The sequence below is a fragment of the Pseudorca crassidens genome, chromosome 17, assembly GCF_039906515.1.
Source record: "Pseudorca crassidens isolate mPseCra1 chromosome 17, mPseCra1.hap1, whole genome shotgun sequence".
Taxonomy (NCBI): Eukaryota; Metazoa; Chordata; class Mammalia; order Artiodactyla; family Delphinidae; genus Pseudorca; species Pseudorca crassidens.
This window is the reverse complement of record NC_090312.1, coordinates 14,415,533-14,431,808: the sequence shown is the minus strand read 5'-3', so window position 1 is coordinate 14,431,808 and position 16,276 is coordinate 14,415,533. Positions and strand designations below refer to the sequence as shown.

Genomic DNA, 16,276 nt, shown 5'->3' with positions numbered 1-16,276 from the left:
ACAGAAACATATTGGGCAAGTTGTATGCTTTATAAATAAAAAGATGATGAATGTACACTGTATCCACACTGACTTTGTGTGATAGGTTATTTGAACCCAGAATTTTAATTGGCTTATGTTCCAATGTCCCATTTTTAGGAACTTATGCATGGAGATATAACTTCAGAGCTATTTATACTAGGGCTTGGGAGGATATAAAGAAGTCTGAATTTAAAACCAGGACAATAAAAATATATGCATCTATAGTTATAGGACCATACCTGGAGTATGGCTTTTTTTAAATGGTCAAAATAGCCTTGTCCAAATGTAGAAAATTATTAATGTCCCATTTTTTAAAAAGTGATGTGAGCATGTGGATCTCAGTGACTGGGGGGTATGCAGTTGTCAGAATTCTTGATAAAATCAACTATCTAAAGAGTGAAATCTACATACTAGTAGAGTTGTGTTAGTAGAGAATGTAACAAATGGCATCTAGTTTTTCAGAAGCATTTGTGGACTGGCAGTGAAGCCTAGTATAAAGTGCTAAGGTTTTGAAATCAAAACCTTTTGAATCAAAAACGGCATCCAATCAGGTTTTGCCACTGATGTTGTGATTACAAGCCTTATGTTGCATGCCAGTGACCTTGTGTGGCCTTAGGGAAGTGTTTTGTATCTTTAAGCTATTGTTTTTTAATCTATGAAACAGAAATAATAATAGTAAGAGTAATAATAATATCTATTTCAGAGAGGTACGTTATAGTAATAATTAAACAAAATAATGAATGCACACATCATGCTTAGAACAATGTTTGGCAAAGAGTAAAATTTCAATAAAAGGGAGGCAAAAATATAACCACTTGTTTCCTAGGCCTAACCTAAGACCTAGTCTTCTTAAAATGTAATAATTTAGAGAAAATATAAAGATACAGAAATTACTTCAAACAAGATAGTAACAATAGGAGGTAGAAGAGATTAGTGAAAGAAGAAACTTTTTTTAAAGTTCCACTAAATTGGCAAAAGTGTAAATGTCCTACTCTAACAAGTACTGACAAGGGGGCGAGTAATGTAAGTACACACACACACACACACACACACACACACACACACACACACACACACACACACACCCCTGTTGGTGGAAGCGTAAATTGGCAAAACCACTTTGGAAAACGATCTGACCTTATCTCAAAAAGTAAAAAATGTACATAGCCCTAGAATCAGTAATTTCACTTCTAGGCATATACCCTAAGATCTTTTTATATATGTATACCAGGGGCATGTACAAGAGTGTTCATATCAGTCATGTTCATTAAAAAAAAAAAAACTAGAAACAAAGTTTCCATCACAAGTAGAACAAACCATAAATTATGAAAAATTCATAATATGGAACATTATAAAAGAGTGAATTTACATTGTTAAATATTTTGATTTTCTTGTCTTGCTCTGAAGATTGCTGGGCTTTCTTCTGGCTGGCGAAGTAACTTGGAGATGAATTTGATCCCCTTGAAACCTAGGGTGGTTTTGCTAAAGTGGATCTAGAATAGCTTTTACTTTAGGGATGGTTCAGCAGCAGAATACACATTCTTCTCAAGCTCAAATGTAACATTCCTCGAGACAGACCACATTCAGGACCACAAAACATTTTAAACAATTGAAAAAATTGAATCAATAGTTAACGTGTTCCAAAGCAGAAAGCTCATAGTTTCACTGATGAAGTCTATCAAATTTTTAAGGAAGAAATTGTACCAATTCACTATGATCTCTTCTAGAGAATAAAAGGGGACATTTCCTAACTTATCTATGAGGCCAGCATTATCCTAATACCAAACTCAGATAAAGATATTAAAAGAAAGAGAAACTCCAAACAATATGTTTCATGAATATAAATGCAAAAATCCTAAACAAAATATTAGGTCAAATCTAACCATGAATAAAAACCATCATACAGCATGGGATTCAAGACTGATTCAACATTTGAAAATCAGTTGTTGTAATCCATCACAGCAACAGGCTGTAGAAGAAAAGCCATGTGATCATGTGAAGAGATGCAGAAAAAGCATTTGACAAAATCTAACGCCCATTAATGATAATAATAATAATAACTCTCAGAAAACTAGGAATAAAGGGGAACTTCCTCAGTCTGATAAAAAAAATCTACAAAAAGCCTACAGATAACATGATACTGAATGGTGAGAAACTAGATGCCTTCTCCATAAGATCAGAAATAAGGCAAGAATGTCCCCTGTTTCCACCCCTATTCAACATTGTATTAAAAGTCCTACTAATGCAATTAGAAAAGGAAATAAAAGGTATATGGATTGGAAAGGAAGAAATAAAACTATCTTTGGTTGTAGACGGCATGATCATCTATGTAGAAAATCTGAAAGAATTGACAAAATATCTCATGGAACTAGTAAGTGATAAGAGCAAGACTGCAGGGTACAAGGTTAATTCACAAGAGCCAAATGCTTTTCTACATACTATCAGCAATGAGCAATTGAAATTTGGAATTAAAAACACAAGAGTTACATTAGCACCCCCCAAAATGAAATGTCTAGGTATAAATTTGACAAAGTATGTACAAGATCTACATGAAAAAAACCTGCAAAATTCTATTGAAAAATACCAAAGAATATCTAAATAAATTGAGAGACATCCTATGTTTGTGGATAGGAAGACTCACTGTCATTAAGATTTAGTTATTCCCAACTTGATTCAATGCAATCCCAATCAAAATTGTAGCAAGTTAATTTTGGGGGTATTGACAAAATAATTCTAAAGTTTATATGGAAAGAAAAAGACTCTCAACAGCACAATATTGAAGAAGAAAAACAATGCTGGAGGACTGACACTACTCAACTTCAGATTTTCCATAGAGCTACAAGAATCAAAACTGTGTGGTACTGATGAAAGAAAAGACAAATAGATCAATGGAACAGAACAGAGAGCCCAGAAATAGACCTATACAAATATAGTCAACTGATCTCTGACAAAAGAGGAAAAGCGATTCAATGGAGAAACAATAGTCCTTTCAACAAATAGTGAGGGCACAACAGGACATCCATAGGCAAAAAGAAAAAAAAAAAAGAATCTAGACTCTGATCTTACATTTCTCAGAAAAATTAACTCAAAATGGATCATAAACCTAAATGTAAAATGCAAAAATATAAAACTTCTAGAAGGCAGCGTAGGAGAAAATCTAGACTGCCATGGGTTTGGCGATGAGCTTTTAATACTATATTAAAGTAAAAGATTAGGCAGTGAGAACATTAGCCTGAATTGTGTATCTGATTCTACTACCTCACTGTGGAGCTTTGAAGCAGAATCTTGCCTATTGGAGGCATGCTGTGTTGGGTGGAAATGGCCAGGACCAAATGTGCTTGTCATGCTCAGTACTTGCATAGGAACTGCCAATATAATAGCCAGTCCTTGACTTGAAAGCTGAGGCAGATTCTAAAAGCACTAACAGCTAGAGGCTGTCAAGTAACTGCACTCCTTGTAATGGAATGGCAAGGTCTTTCTTGGATGAAGATCCAAGCATGCACCTTCGTGGCTGCCCCAGGTATGTGGAAGTATCAAGAACTGGCCATCAGAATGAGTAATATACTTAAAAATGTCATTCAGATGTCCCAATTCAGAGCCTAGCTCTTTAATTCCTAATTTCTTTCACATCCCAAACACATATCTGCCAGCCCATAAGGGAATCTTTGTCAATATATATGTCTTGGCAAATGTTAGACTCTCTATTCTGAAGCTAATTATCAGAGGAGCAATCTTTGGCTCGATACCCCATGGCTAATCATCTCACCAGTATTGTTAGTATTATCCACACATTGGCTAGTCTTCTCTCTCATTACAGTTTAAACAAGTGCAATTTGGAATAAGCCTTGAGGAATATTCATTTCAATTTTATGTGAAAATAGGTATTTTTCATGCAATGTATTTTTGTATAAAATTTCATGCCCCCTTATCCACAGATGGGCTTTGGTGTTTTTGATAACTACACTGCAATTTAATGCTTTATCCTCTAACAGTCTTAAAACATCCACCCATTATATTTCTCTCACAGTTTCCATTCATGAAGCTTTCTATTGGTCATAATTGTAGCAAAGATGGATTCAGATGGACCCTAATTTTTAAGCTCCCTCTTCTCTCTGCCTTTACCATGTCCTTTGAAAAGCTCTGTGATTTTTAAAATATAATTTCATTTTCTTCTTTTTCAAAAAAGCAAATGAATCACAACACTCCAGTCATGCCTAAAATTATCTTCTACCATTGTAATCAAATATCACACCTTGGGTAGAGGAAAGGTGGGAAGAAATAACAATGGCTGCAGTCTAGGGAAGACAGTCTATAATTTTGTTGGTTTAGGATGAGGGACTCTACTATGGCTTCATATAACTATGCTTAAAGGCTTAGAAATATTTGCCCGGTGAGGTCCAACTGATTTTTATTAAGGAAATATTGAGAACAGAGAGGTCAAAATGAGTGGGACAAAGATGGGTCGCCCAACCCCATGGCTTTAGGATGGAAGGACATTCCAAACAAGATACCAGTTCTTGTGTTGATGTTCAGGCTGGAACTATATAAGACGTCATATGTGCCTAAGACTAAGGATTTCTTTTCTTGTAGTATTTCAGGAATGTGATATCTGCCTTGAGTCCTACTTGTTTTCTGCCTGGTTGAACAGGAAGAGTTGTGCATTCATTCTTGGTAGCTGATAAAATGATGATCAAAGGAATGAATTGATTTTATTAATCTATTTGTCCCTCATACTATTTAACCCCCACCTTCCATGCCTGCCCTTGTCCTTATCCATATTCCTGGGTTTGAATCTCTAAGTCCAAAACTTCCAGGGTTAGGAAGTCAAACTTAAACTTTCTTTCTGGATCTCCTAGTACCTCTGTGACCCTTTGTTTGGCTAAGAGTTGAAAATTACTGTGATAGGGACCCTCTAATTTCTATTCTTTTTCTGTCTAATTAAATTAGAAAAGTGAAAGCTTTAATCTTAGATGTCCCTCAAGGGCCAGCTCAAACCATGTATCTCCCAGAAAGCCTTTCCTAGCTAATCCAGGCACATGATGATCTTTTCTTTTTAGACCTTGCACTATAGATTCCAACACTAGAATGTGAATCAATTTATCAATTTTCACTGGTTGTTTCATGAGCTTAAACTGTATCTCAAACTTTTGACGCAGGGACCAATTTATTTCTCACACAAAATTTGTTAGTTTGAGTTAATCAAAATAAAACTCATTCTGAAGGATTTCTTGAAATGACCGTGAGACAGTGGTTCTTAACAAGGAGGACACATGAGATTCAGCTTAAAGAATTGCCCTAAAAGACCCATGGTGCCTAACATCTCTCTTCAGAGATTTCATTTCATTAGATCTGAGGAACAGCTTCTTTGGTATCTGTATCTTAAAAAAATCTCTCACATAGTAAACATGTACACCCCTGGTTGAAACCTACCTCTCTAAAGCTGTTGGAAAATGCTCATATGGTTTCAGTTCCCTGAGTGGATTCTGACTAGAGTTGCCATATTTAGTAAATAACCTATTTGCAAAGCAGAAATTGAGACACAGACGTAGAGAACAAACGTATGGACACAAAGGGGGTTGGGGGGTGGTGGGATGAATTGGGAGATTGGGATTGACATATATACACTACTATGTATAAAACAGATAACTAATGAGAACCTGCTGTATAGCACAGGGAGCTCTACTCAATGCTCTGTGGTGACCTAAATGGGAGGGAAATCCAAAAAGAGAGGATATATGTATACGTATAGCTGATTCACTTCGCTTTACAGCAGAAACTAACACAACACTGTAAAGCAACTATACTCTAATAAAAAAAAATAGGACACCCAGTTGAATTTTAATTTAAAATAAACAACAAATAATTTTTAGTATGAGTATGTCCAAAATACAGCATGACTTATCTGGTGACCCTAATCTTAACCGAGACACAGGCCCATACATATATGGAAGTTTTATGTGTGATAAAAGTGTTACTGCAAAGCATTAGGAACAGGAGGAACGATTTAATAATTGTGCTAAGAAAAAGATTATTCTTAGGTAAATAAAATGAAATTGGACCACTACCACACACTATAAACAAAACTTAATCCCAGATTGATTAAATTTGAAAATAAAACTTTAAAACTTTTAGAAAAAATATAAGAAAATATTTTATGCCTTCAGGATAGGTGTAGGTTTCTTTAGAAAAGACATGAAAGAGGGTAGTATAAAGGAAAGTATTGATAAAATTGACCATATTAAAGTTAAGAATTCCTGTTTAAAAAAAGACACTGTAAAGAAAGTGAAAGGACAAGGATAAAATATTAAATTACATATGTTCAACAAAAGATTAGTAACCATTATGTACAAAAAAATTCTCAAATTAACAGAAAACAACCCAGTAGAAAAATGCAAAGAAACAGAAAGGCAACTCAGAAAGCAGAAGTCCATAGAAAATAAATATGTGAGCAGATACCTATTCTACTATTTGATAGTAATGATAGAAATGGAAATTAACAATAACACTTAAAAATAATGTCATTTATACCCAATAGATTGGCAAAAGTAACAATTCTAACAGTACCAGATGTTGATGATGTGGAACAATTTAAATATTGGTGAGAATGTATATTGATAAAAAAAACTTCCAGAAAAATAAATTCACATTACTTTGTAAAGTTGAAAATTATAATACTCTATGGGTATGGATCCAATTCTAGGAATAGATCATAAAGAAACTCCTGGTATATAGTTCAGAGAAACTCTTTAATATGTTTACCATGAGAAGTTTTCAGAAATGTTTGCAGTAAAGAAAATACCATAGTACGTAAATGCACCACAGCTACATGAACCAACATACATGAACTGGAGAACAGAATGTTGAGTTAAAAAAAAATATCTCAGGGGACTTCCCTGGTGGTCCAGTGGTAAAGAATCTGCCTTACAGTGCAGGGGGCGTGGGTTCAATCCCTGGTCAGGGAACTAAGATCCCACATGCCGCAGGGCAACTAAGCCCGCATGCCACAACTACTGAGCTTGTGGGCCTCAACAGAGAGCCCACGTGCCGTAAACTACAGAGCCCACATGCCCTGGAGCCTGCGCGCCACAACTAGAGAAGAGAAAACCTGCACGCCACAACTAGAGAGAAGTCCACGCACGGCAAAGAAAGATCCCGCATGCCTCAACGAAGATCCTGAGTGTGTCAACTAAGACCCAACACAGTCAAAAACAAACAAAATAAATAAATAATAAATAAATCTTTTAAAAAAATATATATATGTATATATACATCTCAGGAGACTCCATTTAGTATGATACTCTTTTAATGCACAAAATAAACAAAACTAAACATAGGAATACTTACATGTTTGTTAAAAATTATTGGGAAAAAAAAGAAAAAGGAACTCAATGCTAATTTCAAGATAGTGGCTACCTCTTATGTGGAGGCCAAGAGTGGAATAAAAGAGCAAGAGTTGCACATAGACAAATACAATGATATCGGTAAAGTTCTAAATTGTATGCTAGAATCATGGTGTTCATTTTATTGTTAAGCTTTATAACTCACATATATGTTAAAAATATTGTGTTCTATTGGTCTAATAACCCAATAAAAATAATAATGAATAAACTGACATCCTTTGTTTTTATTCTTCAGTTTCATTAAGAAAGGTTTCCCAAAGTGTGTGCTAGAGTTTTCAGCTCACAGTAAGAAACATATTTTTCATTGTGACCTAATACACACACACATATGCACACATTCCTAAAACAAAATGTATTTAACATTTTTGTATTAAATGATAAATACTTTGCAATGGATTCTGAAATGTTCTATTCTGTTCTTTAATGCTTATACAGCCTACTCAAATGATTTCATGATTCCACTATTGGGTCATGACCTATAGCTGGAGAAACACTGGTCTAGAATTCACCAGTTTCATTGATGTTAATAAATATTATTTAAGCAAAGGAATCTGTTGTCTAGTAAGCTAAGAAATTACAGGTTAAAGAAGTTTATTACAAATAAATAAGGTCCCCCTTTATTCTTAAATGACATATATGTTAACATGCAACGTGACTATCCAAATAGGGGATCTAGTATTCAGTTTCTAAAATTTAACCGATCATGAAATAACTTGTGGGACCAGTGCAGTAGAGAATATACTCAAGAAATAGTTAATCAAGATAATGTCTGTTTTTTCATTCTTTCCATTTCCCTATCTCAAAATTCTTTGTTTCACTTGTGATTTCCCCAAACACACCGCTAGTAATGATTAGGATGCATGAAGCATAGTGCTAAAAATACACTTAGTTGAAAATTGTGAAATGCAATATTACAACCATCTACCCATAAAACTATCAGTGTCAAGAAACCTCCCATCTTCACAAAAACATCCAGTGACACTCCTAATCTCCTCTTATTAAAACTAATTTACCTGTAGAAATTTTAAAAAATTATTTCAAAACATTTCATTCAATTTAGTTGCCTATTCAATTTATTGATTTTTACAATAGTTATCATGTTCTGCCTTTTAGCGGCAATCTGTAAGGGTTCATTGATCTCAGCAAAACAGACTTTTGCGTAAGGACTGTTTATATTGTAATTTATGTGGGATAATGTATACTAGGTTTCAAACAACTGACTTACAAATGACTTACAAATGCATTTTGGAGATCCATCAATAAACATGGGTCTGCCTAATATTCTGGAATCTTAATAGTTGAAGCCATTACCAATGATTAAAGTCTTTTATGAGTATTTCATTTTGGGGAGGAGTAGAAAGGTCTGAACCCCACAGGCTCAGGCAGCCTACCAGAGGTGAAAAAGGAAACATTTCAGGAGCATACTTCTTCTTGGTGGGGCTCCCAAAACAAGGTGGGAGGGTACCAAAGACAAATTGCTTATTTCACATGATTCCTTTGTTTGTTTGTTTATTATTTTATTTTCTATAAGGAAATATCCTGCTTCAAATAGAGCACATGATAGGTCTCATGTCATTTTCTCATTTGCCTCCACGGAGAGGCAAAGTGTTGACCATTTTGAGTCTCAGGGGTAGTTGATTTAGGGTCAGTCATTCAAAGTTCATAAATACGTATTTTCTCATAAGTTTTGACTTCAGAACCTTGACTTTCTGGGCAATCAGTTTCTGTTTCCTCCAGCTCAGTGGTGTGCTGGAGCTGCATGTACTGGCTGATGAACGCTGTCTGTGCTCGTCTTTTCCCAAGTTAGTTTGGAATCAGCTATGTTGGGAGTATTTACACCATAGAAACTGTCAAATGCTCCAAATTGACTTTTTGTTGTTGTTGTTGTTGTTGAGTCAGTTTGCCAGCACACAGTGTCTGACACAGACCACCTACCTGCATCACCACAACTGTATGACGTTGTGCAAGTTACTATGTTCTCACTTTAATAGAAGAAAAACAATTCCTTCTCTTCTCCTCCTGGACCACAGAGGCAATTTGAAGACTCAAACAAATCTCTATGCACATGTTTTGTAGAGGCAAAAAAGCCATGCAAATAAATATTGTTTTTATCTGAATTAATTCTGCCTTCTTTATACCTGGTCCTGAGCTGCACCTTGTAAATCTGCCCTTTTATTTGTTTCCATTGTAATAGACTATCACTTTTACAGCTCCCAAGGAAATATGCCCCATGCTATTTAAGCCTGTCCCATTGGTTCTGAGCTAATCTCTGTGGCAGACACTGACCAACAGAATGAGACAGAGGGGTATTGTACCAAGTCTTGGTCTAGGTTTCAGGGCCTGTGAGCTTCTGCTTTCCCTTTAAGTTGGACAAAATGTAAGATACTTCCATGCTGTAAAGGAAACCAAGCTAGTCATGTGGAAAGATTAAGTGAAGAAAAATAGAGATGCCTTATCAACCATCCCACCTGAGCCAACAGACCCAGGAGTGAAGAAGCCATATTAGATATTTCAGCCTAAGACATACAGTGTGAAGCAGAAGAAAGTCATTTGCACCAATCCCTGCCCAAATTACAGAATTGTGATAAGACAAATGATTATTTTTTGTCATTTTAAGCTACTAAATTCTGGAGTGGTTTGTTGTCTGGTGACAGATAACCAGAATATTCATCAACCTTGTAGAAATAAGCATCATCTCCACTTTTCAAATGGAGAAACTGAGGGCTCAGAAGTGGTGAGTAGCTTGCTCATGCTCACAGAGCAAGTAAAGGTTGGATTTAGGCTTAAATCTGTGTATATATGCTCTCCACATTACTTTATTCACTAGTGAACCTGATTTCTTAATTGCACAGTAAGTTCCATTTTGAGGTTATTGTTCTCTATGGTGACTAATCTAGTATTAAATTACAGTTGCTGCCTAACAGTGGTCTTGGGAAGCTACGTGGTTTAGTGGAAAGAGAGAGACACAGAGAGAGCTGCATTGTAATCCTAGACTGGTTGTATTAGTCAGGATTCTTCAGAGAAACAGAAGTACCAAGATGTGCCTATATATGGAGAGAAAGAGATTTATTTTAAGGAATTGGTTCATGAAATTATGGAGGCTGTTAAGTCCCAAATCTGCAGAGTGGGGCCTGCAGGCTGAAGACCCGAGGAAGAGCCAATGTTGCAGTTTGAGTCCAAAGGCCTTCTGCTGGTGGAATTCCCTCTTGCTCAGGAGACGTTAGTTTTTCCTTCTGTTGAGGTCTTCAACTGATTAGATGAGGCCCACCCACTTTATGGAGGGTAATCTGCCTTAGTTAAAGTCCACCAGTTAAGATGTTAATATCACCCAAAAACACCCTCACAAAAACAGCCAGAGTAATGTTTGACCAAATATCTGGGCACTGTGGCCCAGCCAAGCTGATACATAAAATCAAACATCACACCAGTCATTCTTTAGCTGCGAGGCCTTGGGTCAGTCATTTAATTTTTATGAGCCTCAGTTCTTTCCTTAGTGTGATGGGCATACTCATACTGTCCTTACAGAGTTATATGGATGACTAAATGGGGTAAAGTGTATTCAGCACTCAGTACAACGCAGGAAACATTGGTTAGTTTATGTGGGATGGGCATTGCAGGATATGTGAACATAGTACTCATAAACTGGGCTTTTAAGAAACTGTTCCAGAAAGGAAATACCACTGTGAGGTATTTTCTTGCTTTGTTTAACAAGGCTCTTCTGGCAGAGAAAGGCAGTGAGAACACATCAGAAAATGACCCTAAATGCATAGATTGCATTACATCGCAGTTACTATGGTCCCTTTTCATAAAGTGGGTTCAATAGCACATTATTGGATAGACCTACAGTCTGTCATACAGAGTGAAGTAAGTCAGAAAGAGAGAGACAAATACCGTATGCTAACACATATATATGGAATTTAAGAAAAAAAAATGTCATGAAGAACCTAGGGGTAAGACAGGAATAAAGATACAGACCTACTAGAGAACGGACTTGAGGATATGGGGAGGGGGAAGGGTAAGCTGTGACAAAGCGAGAGAGAGGTATGGACATATATACACTACCAAATGTAAGATAGATAGCTAGTGGGAAGCAGCCGCATAGCACAGGGAGATCAGCTCGGTGCTTTGTGACCGCCTGGAGGGGTGGGATAGGGAGGGTGGGAGGGAGGGAGACGCAAGAGGGAAGACATATGGGAACATATGTATATATATAACTGATTCATTTTGTTGTAAAGCAGAAACTAACATACCATTGTAAAGCAATTATACTCCAATAAATATGTTAAAAAAATAGCACATTATTTTTTCTTCAAACCTCTTTTTAAAGAAGAAAAAAAAAAAAGCCTCCTTCATTTAAATTGCTTTCCACTTCAAAATGTGTGTGACTGCAAATCCCTGATCACCTCAGCAGCTCCAGGCTTCCAGAACATCCTGTTTCCTGGTCTCTAATTGCCTCCTTTCTGAGACTGTACATTGACTAGGGCTGCCTTTCACTGAGTCAGCCCCACACCTGCCATATCTGACCAAGGTCCCCTCCTGATCTGGGCCACAACCAGGTCCTCTTGTGCCCCAATGACATCCTCCATACACAAACTGAGACTTGCAATTCCTAGGACTTAATTCATAGAGATTAAACCTCTGATCTCTGCAAAAATGAAAATCCCCAGGAACGCTGGCAGGATGCAGGAGCCCAGAGAAGTTTAATTTAACACTACTGGGGTGTGTGTGTGTGTGTGTGTGTGTGTGTGAATGCAGTAGAAGCAAAATGGTGCCCTTGTATAGGAAAAAGGGAAGAAAGGATCCAAAACATAAAGACACACTTGCATCACTTGAAAATCTCACTTAAAGTTGGCTCTTCACTGAGCCTGGAGACCTAATGGAGGGCCCTTGGTTCCAGCTCCTTCGGAAATCCTGGGAGGCAAGCAGTGTCACATGGGAACCAAAGATTTACACATTCTTTTAACATGGGAGGGGCAGCCTTAAAGGTGCTGGAGGAGTGCTCATTATTGAAAGAGTAAATTCCTTATTGAATAGGACTCCCACTGACCTTATAGGTTTTGTATAGTTGAACAATTCACTCCCTAAGCAAAAAAAAAAAAAAAGTCACAGGGGAAAATTAGCTTCAATCCCACACTGAACCTTTAACATAGGGTTGCATGTGCTTTGTCTGTGTGCCTTATAGCTTCAGGGGGAAGACTCTTCCAGGACAGCCTCACAATGGTCAGCAAAAGAAGTGTAATAATAACTACAATTTACATAGTTCTCTAGACATTAATTCAGTTATCCTAGTTGATTCTCATACCAGTCCTACAAGGGAGGAAGGATAAGGATGTTGGCTAATCTCACTTTCAGAAAACCTATGTACCTTGTCCAAACCCAGGATTGCTAGACCCAGAATTCAAAATTGACCAGTACTTGTTCCACTTTTTCCATATAACTTAGGCATAAGACAGAGGTTGCAAGAGAAAAGTCAACTAAAAGTGAGGAGTAAGCATTTTGTTGAAAATCCTTGCTCTGGATAGAGAAGGAAAGAATTTTCAGCATCTCAGATACCACCATGGTGATGCTATGAATGATTGCACAGCATGCTTGAGAATTCACTAGGGTGTTTTCTAAGCCTCCGTAGTAATTGTGGAAGCACATATTTGAAATAATAATGACATACAATTTTACGCACACACCATTAGATTGCCAAATTTTAAAATTTAATAAGACAAAATATTGACAAGAATGAGAATACACAGGAACTGTTATACACCGCCAGTAGAAGTGTAAATAGATATGACTACTCTGGAGAACAATTTGACAATATATAATAGAGTTGAAGATGCACATACCCTATGACCTAGCAAATTCATTCCTCAGTGTTTTCTCTGGAAAAATGTCTACATATGTACTTAAGATGGTGTTTATCATTGTAGCACTGTTTATAGTGGTTGAAATTGGGTTTTAAAATTAGAACAGACCTATGACCATCCACTTTTTGATTTATCCATCCATCCATCCATCCATTTATGAGCGTGTGCATGTATGTGTGCTCCGTGCCAGGTATGGTTCTAGGTACTGGACACACAGCAGTGTACAAGACTAAAAAGAGACCTTGTCTTCATTTATATCTTGGTGGAAACAAGCAATAAACAAGAAAACAAATGTATAATTTTAGTAAGGAAAAGTGCTATGAAGCATAATTAAGAAGAGTCAGTATCCATATCTAAGTTGGAGAGAGACATCTTTTAGATGCACTGGTCAGTCTGGGAGACCTCTTTGGAAGGGCAACGTTTAAGCAGATATTAGGCTAAACCTGGGGAGGGGGAGCATGAGCAAAAGAGAATCATTTGAACCCTGGGGAGTAATTAGTGTTAGGGAGTGAACCCCACAGGCTCTGAGGTGGGAACACGTTTGGCGTTTTTTGAAACTCAGTTGTGTAGAGGAAAACCAGAGATTCAAGAGGCATGGATAAGTTTTTAAATGTTAAAGAGCAATTCAGCTTATTGATGGCAGCAAGGATTTTTTAAAATAAGGCGTTCAGCTCAGCTCAATAAGCAATGCAAGATAACAGAAAAGAAAAAATGTTACCTACCTAAGTTATTATGGAAATGAGCCAAGAATATTAGTGGTAACTGACATTTAATAACGGCTTAAAAGGTGTTAAACACTGTGCCAAACTTTTTGTTTACATATCAACTCACTTGTTTACAATGAATTTAACTGTTTGTTAAAAAATGACTAATGTGGGTACTAGTACCCTCGATTTACAGATGAAGACATTAAGGTTTGAAATGTTTAAGAAGTCTGTCCAATATGACCTAACTAGCAAGCAGCAAATGCAGGATTTGAACCCAACTCTGCCTTTATTTTAGGCTTATGGCCACTCCATCAAAAACCAGGATGCTGGTGTTAGAAGACCCATTTTCTCCCTTGGCAAGCCAGGAAGAAAGACTTAAGAATAGCCACTGTTTGGACAACAACCATTTTGATTCCCATTTCTCCAGAGGTCATGTTCCCAGCCCAACTCCTTAAGCTGATCCTCTGCTATTTCTGGTTCAAGAAAGGCCAAAACACAGAGCTGAAAGGTACATTTCTCTGTCGTCTGAAGCAGTGTTCACAGGGCTATCACTTTGAGAATGGACAAGATCCTGCCCCATCTTCCCTTCAATCTTTTTTCCCACAGATTCAGAGATTATCCTTTACATTTCTCTGAAGAGAAACATCTGACCCTAAACTTCAGTCCCGAACCATCGGGCCGGGAGGACAAGAATGACAAACCGGTTTCATTTCACATGTTCACTCCAATCACTTGGTAGTGGCCAAATGGAGAAATGAGAAAGATTCTGAGAGTTAAAGGGAATGCTGTCAGCAGATAGAACCAGTGGGGCAACCTGAGCTCATGAACACAACTTATGACCACAACAGCAGGAAAAAGGCTTGGGATACCTCATATTAGATGGTCTTAAACATGTACTCGAGTATATTACCCTCTAAAGCAGAACTCAGTTTTGCTCCAGTTGTGATCTCATCCTTTTCAGCCCAAACCCCTCCCGAACACCTCTTCAAACTTTCTTCACAGGTAGATTTTATCCAAATCCTATCTCTTTTCCCCTTGATTACTGTTTTCTTCATTTGTACATGGCTCTTCTTGTTATAAAGCAAGGGGCCCTGTTGCCTAGGAAACCTGGCAATATGCCTGTCCTGGCCCATCTTTGCTGGGACTTGTCCATGCTTGGAGGGGACTCCCAAAGTGCTCTTGATTCACTCTGCTCTTAAGGGTACAAGAGTGGGAACAGTGAACAGGGGCTATCTCACCAATCAGGACGCATTCACCGTTACTTTCAGTAGTGTATCTTTTTTACTTTTAATATCTCAATATAAAGTTAAAAGTTTTACAAGCCCTCATATTATTTATAAGATCCCCTACCCATCCAACTGTGGATTATAATTTTACAACCTGAACAATATATTTTAATGCATTTTATTTCTACTTCCTAAATCTGATCCAATTCTCACCTCAGCTTCCCATTCTGATTAATGCTCCCAAATACACTACACTAAAAAAAGTCACAGGTCATATCTTAATTAGGATGCCAGATTTGGTAAGACCTTAAAGATTAGCCACCATTACATTTTTTTTTAATAGGGGAGGAAACTAAGGGGCAGAAAGGTAAGGACCAGGGCCTAGGAGCTATTAAGGCCACAGTCATAAATCGGAGGACTAGTAATTTATTAATTCATTTGTTGTTGTAGTCATTCAGAATATATATTCACTATGTGCCAATCACTGTTCTAGACATTAGGAATTAAGCAATAAAAAAATAAATAAACAAAAGTTCTTATCCTCAAGGAATAGTTTAATCAAAACAATCCAGAAACATAATCTGAAATCAAACCCTAAAAGTCTCAGAGCTACTCTAACCAATGTAAAGGTTCAAATATATACACTTGCATTCAGAAACCAAAATTGAGGTTACAAGACTTGAAGTAAAGAGTTATGGCTTTAGTCTCATGTGAGTCAATAGCTAGATTAGACAATTTTACTGATCCCTCTGGTCTCACCTATAAAACAGCAGTATAGGACGAGACAGTCTTAAAAGTAACTCTCATTGTAAATCCAAAGACTAAGAATTTCAATCAGAAGCCCATGAAAAAACCTTTAAATATAAAAGTTTCCAAGCTTCTGGAAACTGACTGAATCATAATTTCTACGACAGGTCTCAGTAGAGGGAAGGGCTTCTGATGAATCTTTGACTGTAGGTTTTGATCATCATTAAGTGACCCTTAACTGATTGCTTCTTACTCCTAGCCACCTGTTCTTTTTTAACTACTCCCTAGCATTAACCATCATGAAAATTAAAAAAATA

General features: G+C 36.9%; 1 long non-coding RNA gene across 1 annotated transcript in view; it reads right to left on the bottom strand.

Annotated features, from left to right (window-relative positions):
- The window catches only part of LOC137210493 (uncharacterized), a 242,529-nt gene that overhangs the window by 82,674 nt on the left and 143,579 nt on the right, over nt 1–16,276 (bottom strand). The window lies entirely within an intron of this gene.